Source organism: Gasterosteus aculeatus, chromosome 16, assembly GCF_964276395.1.
Source record: "Gasterosteus aculeatus chromosome 16, fGasAcu3.hap1.1, whole genome shotgun sequence".
Classification (NCBI taxonomy): domain Eukaryota; kingdom Metazoa; phylum Chordata; class Actinopteri; order Perciformes; family Gasterosteidae; genus Gasterosteus; species Gasterosteus aculeatus.
In genome coordinates, this window is record NC_135704.1 from 2,131,008 (window position 1) to 2,144,029 (window position 13,022).

Sequence of the window (13,022 nt, forward strand, 5' to 3'; positions counted from 1 at the left end):
TTACATAACAAGTAGAACAAAATTCAAAACATGTACAATTAAACTTCACCCTTAATTGTTCATTTAAAAAATAAAAGTAGCAGTGGTGGAAATGTGATCTATTATCAGACCTGCAAACTCATGAGGGGTGAAAAAAAAAAGGAGATGGCGTAAATATAAACGACCTGACGACCTGCTTGAATTTCAATCTCTCCTCTCCTCGTTTTCTGCTTCTATCTCTGCTGCCAAAAGCTCTTTCTACCAATTCAAAATCGAATCCTCATTCTCTAACCCCAAAAAACTCTTCTCGATCTTCCCCAATCTCCTCGAACCCCCTACCCCTCCTGCCCCCTCCACCCTTCTTCCGGGAGACTTTGTCAACTACTTATTATTATTATTATTCCTTATTTGAGGAAATTGCACTTTCTTGTTCTCCTGAGTTTGTACCCTATGGTTGAATGCACTTATTGTACGTCGCTTTGGATAAAAGCGTCCGCTAAATGACATGTAATGTAATGTAATGAAAAAGGTGACACCATTCGGGGGGGCGAGGCAATAAAGCACAAATCACGACAAATTCATGATACTTATCACACATTATGCAAAGTGACTATGTCAGTGCTCGGGCCCTAATAACAATAACGAACATTTTAAGAACAATTAGGTCTTAAAAATGAATATCGATTTGTACTTGTGGTGGAGGGGCGTGGTCAGCTCAGCTGCAGGGGGGGGGAGCGGGGGAGAGCGGGGGAGAGCGGGGGAGTGGTTCAGCGGACGGTGCCGGTAGGTGAGGAGAAAGCACAGGTGGAAATAATCTGCACTGATTGTCTCTGGTAAAAACAGTGAGCAGGACCCAGATCGGGGGACGTGAGCCGAGCAGAGCGGAGCACGAGAGTGGAGCACGAGAGTGGAGCACGAGAGTGGAGCACGAGAGTGGAGCACGAGAGTGGAGCACGAGAGTGGAGCTGAGCGGCCTCGTTCCTGCCCACTGACCCCTTGAAAAATAAAAAGACGTATTGCTCTCAACGCGTGTCCGTGCGTCCTAACGGAACCCGGCGGCGGTAGCGCTATCACGGCCACAGTACTACATACACACACAATATCTGCACACAATAAGGTTGAAGTTATTCATGAACCAAATTCTTATTTTTGGCCTGAACAAGTCCTTCAAGGACTCGTTGGCACTGCTTAGCCATGTGCCTTTTTCTTGCAGTCTTTTCTGCCTCTACCTCCTGCTTCCTTTTCTCTGCAGCGGTAGATGTTGAGGGCTGACAGTCAAGCTCCATCCTCCTCTCTGTGGCTATGCGCAACAACAAAGAGTGATTAGTAAAACGTATTAATGGACTTCCACTGTTACTGTACAGCTGTTAGAATTGTGATCTTCTATTCACAATGAATATGCATTCAATCCAGTGAAATTAAAATGACAATCTAATCTGGCAAAGTAGTTTATCAAGAGTGAAATAACAGCTGTGAAGCTTCCAATCTATTACACAGCTCTGCGTTTGCAATCCGTTGAAATGAAGGAACCGGCACTTTAACTCTCTCATTCCTTCAGGGCCCCTGGGAGCAACTTGTGACTGTAGGGACTGTAAGTACACTGGCAATTGTTGTATCTTTTATTAAATACATTTGATTTAACCTTTCGATCTGCGATGACCTCTGTCCGTCTGGCGTTTCTTCATTTTTGAATATAACACTAACGTCATATCAAGCTGACATGCTAGCTTTAGATTAAAAAAACAGGGTGGGAATGATTTGATGGGGATAACGTGACAAAAATATTATGACACATAACTTGGATGGCGAGTTACCTTCGGTAGTTAAACAGCATATTACATCGTTTGTAGCAAACAAGACTTACCTCAAAACTAGTGTTCATTGCTGATCCAGTAGTCCCGACGGAAACTTCTATTTGGAGCGAAGGGATGAAAAGTTGGGAGGGAAACGTAGACGCTGTAGACAACGCTGATTGGCCAAGACTCAACGAAGATGTTTTATTTGCGAAGGTCAGTCACGACATCAACTTTTCTCGGTCGCTCACTCCGATCTCAGAAACGGCGAATTTCGCCGAAAGGTGACAAGTTTGCAGGTATGTATTATTCTTTCTTTTTTCATAAATGTCCATCATTGGACCATCTGCTACGTCCTGTTTTACTGTCTTTACTGAACTAGCATTAATTTCCACGATCAGGGGACGAAGGATACGCAGCGCAAAACAACCTGTGACCTCAAACAAAAGGTTCCAGAGACTAAGTACACAGGTCTCTCTCTCTCTACATGTACACTCACCTAAAGGATTATTAGGAAGACCTGTTCAATTTCCCATTAATGCAATTATCTAATCAACCAATCACATGGCAGTTGCTTCAATCAATCTCAGTAGGGCCGAGTGCGAAAAGTGGTCGGTGGAAGGTTCCTTTGTCCGGACGGCGGGTTCCGGTGGTCGGTGGCAGGTTCCCTTTTCGGAGCGGCAGGTTGCGTTGGTCGGTGTCCTCCTCCTCATGCAAATGACATGTTAACGAGTATCTTCACGACCACGCGTTCGCCGTAAATCATTGTTTCTAACTTTATTGAGAATCAGGCACAACACAGCGACCTGCAAGTAGCGCAGCGTCTTAAATAATAAAGTGATGTGTGTCTTAATGCGATGCTTTAGATATTATCACAAAGGGATTCTGTATTTCTTCATAAAGTCTGAAAAGGGTCATTTGTGCCACATTTTAAAAACCGACCGCAGCCAGCGGAGAGAGAGCACCAGCGAACTGACAACCTCACCACCGTCCACCGTCCTACGATGTGAACGGCCAGTCACAACATCCTCGCCACCGTCCTACGATGTGAACGGCAGGTCACAACATCCTCGCCACCGTCCTACGATGTGAACGGCAGGTCACAACATCCTCGCCACCGTCCTACGATGTGAACAACAACAAAACACAGCGTGGAGGAGACGACTGCGAGCAAGACATTTACAAACCAACTTATCGATCCAGCGTGTGGAAACATTTTAGCTTTTGCAAACACGGAGTTCTAAATAAGTCGCTCGCTGTTTGTAGAATATGTAGAAGCCAAATAAAAAAAAACACGGAAACACGACGAATCTTTCCGGCCATCTACTAAGGCGCCGTGCGATTAAACAACGCCGACAGTCAGGACCTGCGTCACCGCTGCAGCAGCAGAAGGTAACTGCAGCTCTGCAGACGCCTCAGGCCTCGCCAGCACCAAACTCAACATCACAGGAACAATTGCCAAGTTTATCTGTAAAGACGTGCAACCCTACAATGTGGTTGAAAATCCGGGGTTCTGTAAATTGATCCAAACATTGTGTAATTATTGTGTAATGTTTACATTGAAAATGGCACTTGATTCAAATAAAAGGTTAATACATTTGCCATTAATTGTTGTTTGCTTGTTTATAATATCCATAATTAATTTAAACCTGATTTCCTTACAAGAAACAACAGGGATCTCAGAAACATTTCCTGCACTGTCCAGTAAAGTTACTGAATCGATTTCAAGTCACTGAATCGAATCATTCTAAATTAACCAGATCGTCCATGAATCGAATCGACAACCATGATTCGCGATTCGACTCGAATCGTTGTTAAAATGAATCGTTACACCCCTACTGTCAACGGATGATGACATTGCACGATTTTAACACATCATACATAGTTATTTGGTCAAAAAAAAGGAAAATACCTACATTGTACAAAAAGTGGATCCACGTGGAGATTGCTTTTATGGTGAATGTATCCCCGAAAGAAAACATAAAATAAAATAAATATACAACCCTATCTGTTTAAAGATATACAACAGTATATAATTATATAGAAAAATTGTTTGACTAATACTACTTTCTTTTTATTATTTGATGTGTCACCATCGTCCTGAAAATCTGTGCTGACGAGCTTGCCCCATCTTCACGCTGAATTTCAACCAATCACTCGAGCTGTGTGAAGTCCCCTCGTGCTTCGAACGCTTCACCATCATCCCGGGTGCAAAGAATCCACCATCACAGGATTAAATGACTACAGGCCCATCGTGCTGCGCCTATGGTGATGAAACCCTTGGAGAAGCTGGTGTTGGGGGATCTGTTTGTTTGTGGACTTTAGCTCTGTATTCAACACCATCATACCGGGGTTCCTTCTTCTACTCTCCCATGATGTCTACTCCCTGTTCTTCCATCGCTGTGTGGATTAAAGACCTTGAGTCCTTTAAGAAGGATTCTGAGATTGAGAAGGACAAACTTTGCCTTGTCATCAAAGATGGGAAATTGGCAACCGCCCATCTGGAGAAGAGTCTGAAGACCGCCAACCAGAGGATCAAGACCCTGGAGAGTCAGCAGATGTCCACGGCTGAAACCAACAACAGCCGAGAGATACAGCCCGAAAATATTGACCTCCTAGAGCGTCTGAGACTATTGGAGGAGGAGATGGCTGAAGCCCAGCTCATCAGTCACCAGGAGAAGGAGCGAATGGTGCAAGAGCATGAGGACACATTTGCCGACCAAACTATCAAGCACCTTAATCTCCTCAAGGAGAACGAGGATTTGTCTCTGAGGCTCGCCGATTCTAAAGACGTCGTCGCCACCAACGAGATCTGGCAAAGAAAGTACGAGGATCTGGAGAAAAAGACCACCCAAGACATCGCCCTAAAACAAGAGTCACTGGAAGACCTTCAGGGAAGGTACCAGGAGCTGGCCACCGGGGTTGAGAATCTGATACTCCAGAGAGTCTGCCGAAAAAAGTAAGAGGATCTGGAGAAGAAGACCACCGAAGACATTGCGGTAAAACAAGAGGCACTGGAAGCCCTTCAGGTAAAGTACCAGGAGCTGGCCACAGAGGTTGAGAATCTGATGCTCCAGAAGGTCTGCCGAAAAAAGTACGAGGATCTGGAGAAGAAGACCACCGAAGACATTGCGGTAAAACAAGAGGCACTGGAAGGCCTTCAGGTAAAGTACCAGGAGCTGGCCACAGAGGTTGAGAATCTGATGCTCCAGAGAGTCTGCCAAAAAAAGTACGAGGATCTGGAGAAAAAGACCACCCAAGACATCGCCCTAAAGCAAGAGGCACTGGAAGCCCTTCAGGTACAGTACCAGGAGATGGCCACCAAGGTTGAGAATCTGATGCTCCAGAAGTTCAGTGAGACCCTGAAAGTCAACAAAGAGAAGGAAAGCCTCTCACATAAGCTGAGCGAGACTCAACAACAGCTCATCAGCGAGGAAGAGAAATTCAAAGATCTGGGAAGAAGGATCTGCAAAGAACTGAACCTCAAACAAGAGATGTTGGAGACCAGAGTAACAACACTGTACTCCGACAACCTTGCTCTGGAGGAGAAGTTGAACGAGCAGCGGGCCAACAACCACCAGCTGGAGGCAGAAAACAAACTGCTAAAGGACTGGAGGGATAGTATGGCTGAGAAACAAAAGCGCCAAGAGGAGAACATATCCCTCAAAATCATCACACTCCAACAGATGGAGGAGTTGACCAAAGAAAATCAAATTGTGATCACCAAGGTGAAACAGTTGCAGGACCAAAACACACTCCTTGAAAACATCTGTCTGGACTTGAAGAAGAAGAAGAGAGGCATCTTTGGAAGAAGGATGCAAGACAGACAGACGGAGATGGACAAGATGAAGCGCAAAATGCAGGACCAAGAGACTAAGAGGTCCGAAAAAGAAGAGAAGAGCCATAAGGGGAAGAAGACCCCCCAGGGCTGAACATCACAGACTGAACATCACAGACTGAACACCAGTAGAAACACCTCACTTATGCATCATATATACACACATAGTCACACACATACACATAAATACACATACACATAGTCACACACATAAATACACATACATATATTGTGTACGACATGGCCACTGGCGGATCCCATGTGACCCAGGGAGAACAGAGGCAAGAAACTACAAAATAAAACCAGACATGAACCCAAACCATGACACAAGGCCCCCCCTCTGTTTTCCCTCCCTCCTGCCCCTTGTCTGTTCCTGGTCTGGTTAGGGCCATCTAGAATTTGGCCCTTGAGGGGGGGAGTTCTGTCACGGTTTGGGTTCATGTCTGGTTTTATTTTGTAGTTTCTTGCCTCTGTTCTCCCTGGGTCACGTCACTGTGATTCTCTGTCTGTTCGCTGACCTCGTTTGTGCCTTTTTGGAGTTTTTTGACTATTTTCTAAAAAACTCTGCATTTGAGTCCTGCCTTCAACGCATCCACCTGACACATTGTCAAATTTGCTAAACTGAAACTGGTGCCAACTGACTAATCATTGTGCTTATTTATACTTGATCTTAAAATTATTTTCTCATTTTTCTGTCTTCCTTTCAGGGGAGTGTACGATATTTGCATCTGTTCACGAGCTAATGGCCAACCTGTCTCTACCTGCCGGCACGCATCAGTGGAAACAACTCAACCAGAGCCCCCTGTGAGGCTGAGGACGGGTCCGGCTCAGAAGCAACTGTATTCCCAAGGAGTCCAAATCCAGCCAGCGTCTCCCTCCGCTTAAGCCACTGGACTATTGGCCTGATGTGGAGATGCTGTTGTGAGAAGAATTTAAATATGTACCGTTGTGGACCACGGTCTTTATTCTTGATAGGAGCTCACAAACCAGATTTGCTGTTGAGGTAGATCATGGCTGAGAGAGGGGGAATGTAAATGTTATTTTGTTTTCCTCCAGGTGCACTTGTAAACAATATTATCTATTGAAATTAAGGTTGTTTACAAAAATATGTATTATATTGTACACTCAACTAAAGGATTGTTAAGAACACCTGTTCAATTTCTCATTAATGCAATTATCTAATCAACCAATCACATGGCAGTTTCTTCAATGCATTCAGGGTCAAGACAATCTCCTGAACTCCAAACTGAATGTCAGAATGGGAAAGAAAGGTGATTTAAGCAATTTTGAGCGTGGCATGGTTGTTGGTGCCAGACGGGCCGGTCTGAGTATTTCACAATCTGCTCAGTTACTGGGATTTTCACACACAACCAGGTTTACAAAGAATGGTGTGAAAAGGGAAAAACATCCAGTATGCGGCAGTCCTGTGGGCGAAAATGCCTTGTTGATGCTAGAGGTCAGAGGAGAATGGGCCGACTGATTCAAGCTGATAGAAGAGCAACTTTGACAGAAATAACCACTTGTTACAACCGAGGTATGCAGCAAAGCATTTGTGCAACAGCAGAAGACCCCACCGGGTACCACTCATCTCCACTAGAAATAGGAAAAAGAGGCTACAATTTGCAAGAGCTCACCAAAGTTGGACAGTTGGAAAAATGTTGCCTTGGTCTGACGAGTCTCGATTTCTGTTGAGACATTCAGATGGTAGAGTCAGAGTTTGGCGTAAACAGAATGAGAATGTTACAGGTCTCAGGATGAGAGAGCCTGTTGACAGACTTGTGCCTGAGACGAACTGAGAAAAATCTAAATTAATGACACAGGCAGACGTGTGGCTTCTTCTGTCAGCGTCTTCTCAAGCAATGACAATTTATTTCACAATTTAGGTGAAAGCAAGCATATCCACATGTCTACGTTTGAGCCAGACAACATACTTCAAAATACAAACAATACAAATTCACAGACCAAACCATAGAGGATTGCATCAGTATCATGGATTAAATCCATACTCTTTGACAACATAACCGTGACTTTGGCAAGGTGCCCACAGCTACTGTGGCGTCCGTGAGAAGGACACCATTGAAGATGGCGGCACTGCTTCTGCTACAGCTAACGGCTAACAAATGCTAATAGACATTTTTAAACACATATTGAAGTCAACTGAATTAACATACAGAATCTAAGTCGACCTAACATCACATCACAGCACATAACAAAACGAAGTGATTATACTTTTCCTTTATAATTAGATTAGTGTATAGGAGGCAGATAAAACAAGGAGGTTACACAGGGCTACTAGCATTCTAGCTAGCGCTCAGCAGTCGGTCTTTCTTAGCAACGTAACATTAGCTACTAAACAAAACCCAGTAATTCATAAAAATATTAGGTAGTTAAATCCGATCACCTAAAATTGTTCATTCAAATTTGCTTAATGCACTTGACCGGTTACGGACCTGAGAAAAATCGAAATTAATGACACAGGCAGACGTGTGGCTTCCTCTGTCAGCGTCTTCTCAAGCAATGAGACGCTGCACGCGCAAATACAGAGTGAGGGCGGCCGGGCGAAACCACAGCGCTGCACTGTCACCTACTGGCCATAGATAGCACCACACACCATGAAGACATGTTCTTCATTCCAAATTAATACAAATTAAATACAAATGTGACCATACATTTTGTGTGCGTCACAAGAACATGGATCCATCATGCCTTGTTACCACTGTGCAGGCTGCTGGTGGTGGTGGTGTAATGGTGTGGGGGATGTTTTCTTGGCACACTTTAGGCCCCTTAATGCCAATTGGGCATCGTTTACATTACATGTCATTTAGCAGACGCTTTTATCCAAAGCGATAAAATCCACTTCCATAAAAGCGACTTACATTACACTTTAGACCCATGGCTTTTTCACATTTTTGCCTGGGGAGCAATTAGGGGTTAGGTGTCTTGCTCAGGGACACTTCGACATGGAACATGGGGCAGCCTGGAATCGAACCAACAACCTTGTGCTTCCCAGCACACGTTCTCTAACCCCTGTGCCACGACGACGCATGCCACGGCCCATGCCACGGTTTAAATGCCACGGCCTACGTGAGCATTGTTTCTGACCATGTCCATCGCTTTATGGCACCATGTACCCATCCTCTGATGGCTACTTCCAGCAGGATAATGCACCGTGTCACAAAGCTCCAATCATTTCAAATTGGTTTTTTGAACATGACAATGAGTTCACTGTACTAACATGGCCCCCACAGTCACCAGATCTCAACCCAATAGAGCATCTTTGGGATGTGGTGGAACGGGAGCTTCGTGCCCTGGATGTGCATCCCACAAATCTCCATCAACTGCAAGATGCTCGCAAGATGCTGTCCTATCAATATGGGCCAACATTTCTAAAGAATGCTGAATCAATGCCACGAACAATTAAGGCAGTTCTGAAGGCGAAAGGGGGTCAAACACAGTATTAGTATGGTGTTCCTTATAATCCTTTATGTCAGTGTATATTTCAGATTCATAACAATTAGTTATCTGAAATGAAATATGTATTAAAAAAAAACTTCAATTTTTCACATTTATATGATTTCTTCCTTTGTGAATTGAAAGTCAAATCACCCTGAAACATTTATCAGTCAGTCAGAAAAACAAAATGTCCCTCGCTGATTAACAAACTCCCCTATTAAGTGTGATCATGCAATTCGTTAGTCTAATTTGAAACTTTCACTTCAGCAGAAATCCCCCACAACGTCGTGCCGTAGGCCGCATACGCAGGGCTCTACTTCAGTACACATTCAATCTTCATGTCTGGCTTTTAATCAACCCGGCTGAAATGTTTTATTTTTCTGCCAGACACCAGACAATGTGACACCTTGTAGTGTATTTTGCTCCGGTCAAGTGAATAGACGTGATGTCTCCAGGCAGCTGTTGCCAGTTGTTCTTTCTGTTCTCAGTGGTCACAACTCAAGATGAGATTCTTCTCAAAGAAATATCCCATAAACGAACAGGCCGAATGCAGCAAGGCTTTCACTGTCTTCCCCTCCACGGCCTTTTGAATGTGTCCTGGTCGTGTTGTGGAGCAGGTGGAGTTTGAACTCATGCTGCGTCCTCACTTGTCCTCACGCGTCCAGCTACCGGCTGATCAGGGTGACTGTGGGTCTTCCTTCAACCAGTGGCTCGGTGGTTCGATCCCGGGTCCTGGTAACACGCGTGTTGACCTGCACTCGGGTGAGACACTGTCATCAGTGTGAGGATGAAGGGTTGAAGCACTTTGACTGTTTGGAAGACTAGAAAAGAGAAATATAAGTATTGAGCATTTATCATGTATGTACTCATCAGTAACATTGTTTATCAAGTATTGAAATGAAGAAATTACAACATAAGTACCGTGAGTGCACTACTTGTAATTATTGGGTGCCAACATATGCAACTTATTTCTCTCTCTCAGCAGCAGTACTGAGTACTGCAGAGGACCCATCATCAGCAGTGGACATAATTGTGGGGACTTTGGTTAAAGGTCGTTCGAGGCTCCCTAACCAAACAGCCATGTACAATCTTTCACTTGCATCTTGCATTCCACATAGACCGGCCTCCATTTCCTGTCATATATCTTCTTTAATCTCTGCCAAGATCCATCTGTCATATCAGTGAATTCTTCAGTGTGCAATTTAAGATCACTTATTGTTTGTTTTTGTTTTTTTGCTCCTACTGGAATTAGCCATACTTTTGCCTTGGAGGCCTCCCAACTGTTCCACAAGAAGGAATTGTCAAGTTCCTTCTCCGTTTGAGGGGTCTGAGACACTGATTAGATCCCTGCTGTCAAAAAAGAATCTATCCTTGAGTGAGATATGTGACCTAGAGCATAGAATGCTGAGTGTCTCCCTCTTCTTGGGTTGATAAGCTTTCAATCCAAGGTCCATACTCAATAGTTTAGTTGCCATTTGTATCTTGGCGCCTCGATAGATTTAATAAAGAGAACGTCCCCGTTTGCTTTAGACCAGCGGTTCCCAAACCTTTTAGACCACGCACCCCCTTCTACATCCCAACTGGGTTCATCCACGCACCCTATCGCTCACACTTCAAAAGGAAAAGTCTATTTATATTATATTTATATTTAGTCCGCTGTTAAATGTTGCAGTTTGAACACAGAACAAAGGGGCAACTGCAACATTGTATCGTATTAATTCTGAATCGGGACAAAAATAAATACTCTGAAATACTGCAGTAAGTTTCAATAAACTCCAGTTACGTCACTTCAAAAGAACAATAAGAAGGACAAGGACACACGCAGAGGCTCAGAGGAAGTGACTTAAACACAGTAAAGAACAAAAACTGGCACATTCATAGTCAGAAACACATATGAATACAAAGGGAGGAGGATTTCACATGCAGCGGGCGAGAAAGAGAGAGCTGAAGTGTATTTATTTATTAAATTGTACATTTTTTTCTTATCTTCGTTTCCCATCTGTATCTCTATTAGGAACCTTTCCATAGGCGTAAAATTCACACAATTTCTCCACCCTTCGTGTGTTGTTAGAAAAGTTCTCTGCTGTAGGTATCGGAAGAAATCGGTTTTAGGGAGATTAAAATCCTTCTTCAGCTGCTCAAATGAAAACAATAAGTAAGCTAAATAACCTCTTTCTATCTATGAATCCACACAATTCCCTACAAACAAAGCAGAGATGGGAGGCTGAGATGAACAGGATCATACCACAGAATACATGGGAGGAAATGTGCTCAGAGGCACACTTGGCCACACTTTCAAACTCAAACACTTGGAGGGAATTTAAATGGAAAATAATTACCAGATTCTTCAGAACTCCAGAAATATTAGCCAAGATGGGCCCAACACACAACGCACAACTTGTGCTGGCGGAAGTGTGGAACACATCATACACATATATTCTGGCTATGCCCCAAGTTAAGTGCTTACTGGAGGGTAATTGATGCCCTCAAAGAGATATTCCAACAGGACGTCCAACAAGACCCCGCTGTAGCACTGTTGAGAATACCTGAAGGGCTGGATGGGAGAGCCAAAAAATACCTTCTAAACATACTGCTCACAGCAGCACTAAAGGGTATAACTCTCAGATGGTTACAGCTGGACCCCCCCTGCATACGATATATGGATCCAAAAGGTGTGGGACATCTATCAAATGGAACAAATAACATATTCATTACGGCTCCAAAAGCCTATCTTTACAAAACGATGGGGCCCTGTCACAGCATCACTGATACAATGAGGGTTATTACCGTATATCCCAGCTGAATTATGTCTGCGTGGGTTCTCTCCGGGTTCTCCGGCTTCCTCCCACAGTCCAAAGACATGCTCTGGGGATCAGGTTGACTGGTGACTCTAAATTGCCCGTGGATGTGCGCGTGAATGTTTGTTTGTGTCTGTGTAGCCCTGCGATTGGCTGGCGACCAGTCCAGTGTGAACCTGTCTCTCGCCTGGAGTTGGCTGGGATAAACTCCAGATAGACTACAGCGACACCCTGTGTGCAGGATAAGCGGTTTGCAGATGGATGGATGGATTACCCCCATTAGACCACCCTTACATGTTTCCTCTTGCACAGCCCACTTTGGGAATCCCTGCTTTAGAGAACAATGCTTAAAGAAAATCCTTTTCCCTCTTTTGCTTTGACTCGTTAGTTTTTCATATTTGACTATCTTAGTCGTGAATGCGGGAATCCAAATTACACATTGGTTTTACATAAAGTACAGCCAGCAGAGCATCCTTATTTTAATTTCCACTGCACAGAGTTTTAAAATGAATGTTTCACAACAGAAAGGCTTTGCTTTTGTCAGATTGTATTTAATGTTGTTTTGCCTTCTCTAAACTACAAAAGGCGCAGTGCAGAGCTGAAAGTGGAAGGAGAACATCAAGGTTGTAGGATTTTTCTCCTTTTTTTATCATTTAGGGGCTGAACTTGGAGGAGTCAGGAAAGATAGTCAGGGGCGGAGAGGGGAGATAAAAGTGGCGGATGTCTGAGGGTTGTATAGAAGTGGATGAGATAAAGTCCAGGAGGACATATCAAGGAGACAAGCAAAGACGGGGAGGGTGATAGGAGATAGAATGAGGGATGAATCCTCTCCTTTTGCAGCAGAGAGATATTCTCCTTATGGTGTCCTCTTTCATCTCTGTCAAGATGATCTCCTTGTGAAAGTGGCAGATAATGCTGATACAGGGTGCTATAGAGAAACAAGATAAGCACAGATTCATCTTGGCATAATGAATCTTAATGTGACCCCTAATGTGACCACTGCGGTGTTAACTAACCCATAACAGCATTAAATCGAGAGAGATACTACGAAATGGAACGCCAATGGAGATCTAATGATACTGTAGATCTTCATGGTTTGCACTCTAACCTCCAACAGTTAATTATTCTCCACAACCTGTGCACAATCAGCAAGGTAATATC

At 43.9% G+C, this 13,022-nt stretch overlaps 1 long non-coding RNA gene across 1 annotated transcript; it reads right to left on the reverse strand.

Annotated features, from left to right (window-relative positions):
- Window positions 1-7,443: 7,443 nt before the first annotated feature.
- LOC144388790 (uncharacterized) lies at window positions 7,444-11,939 on the reverse strand. Its single transcript, XR_013453032.1, has 2 exons — window positions 11,851-11,939; window positions 7,444-9,884 (listed from the first exon to the last, which is right to left on the reverse strand). It is a non-coding gene; the product is annotated as an uncharacterized LOC144388790 (long non-coding RNA).
- Window positions 11,940-13,022: the final 1,083 nt, after the last annotated feature.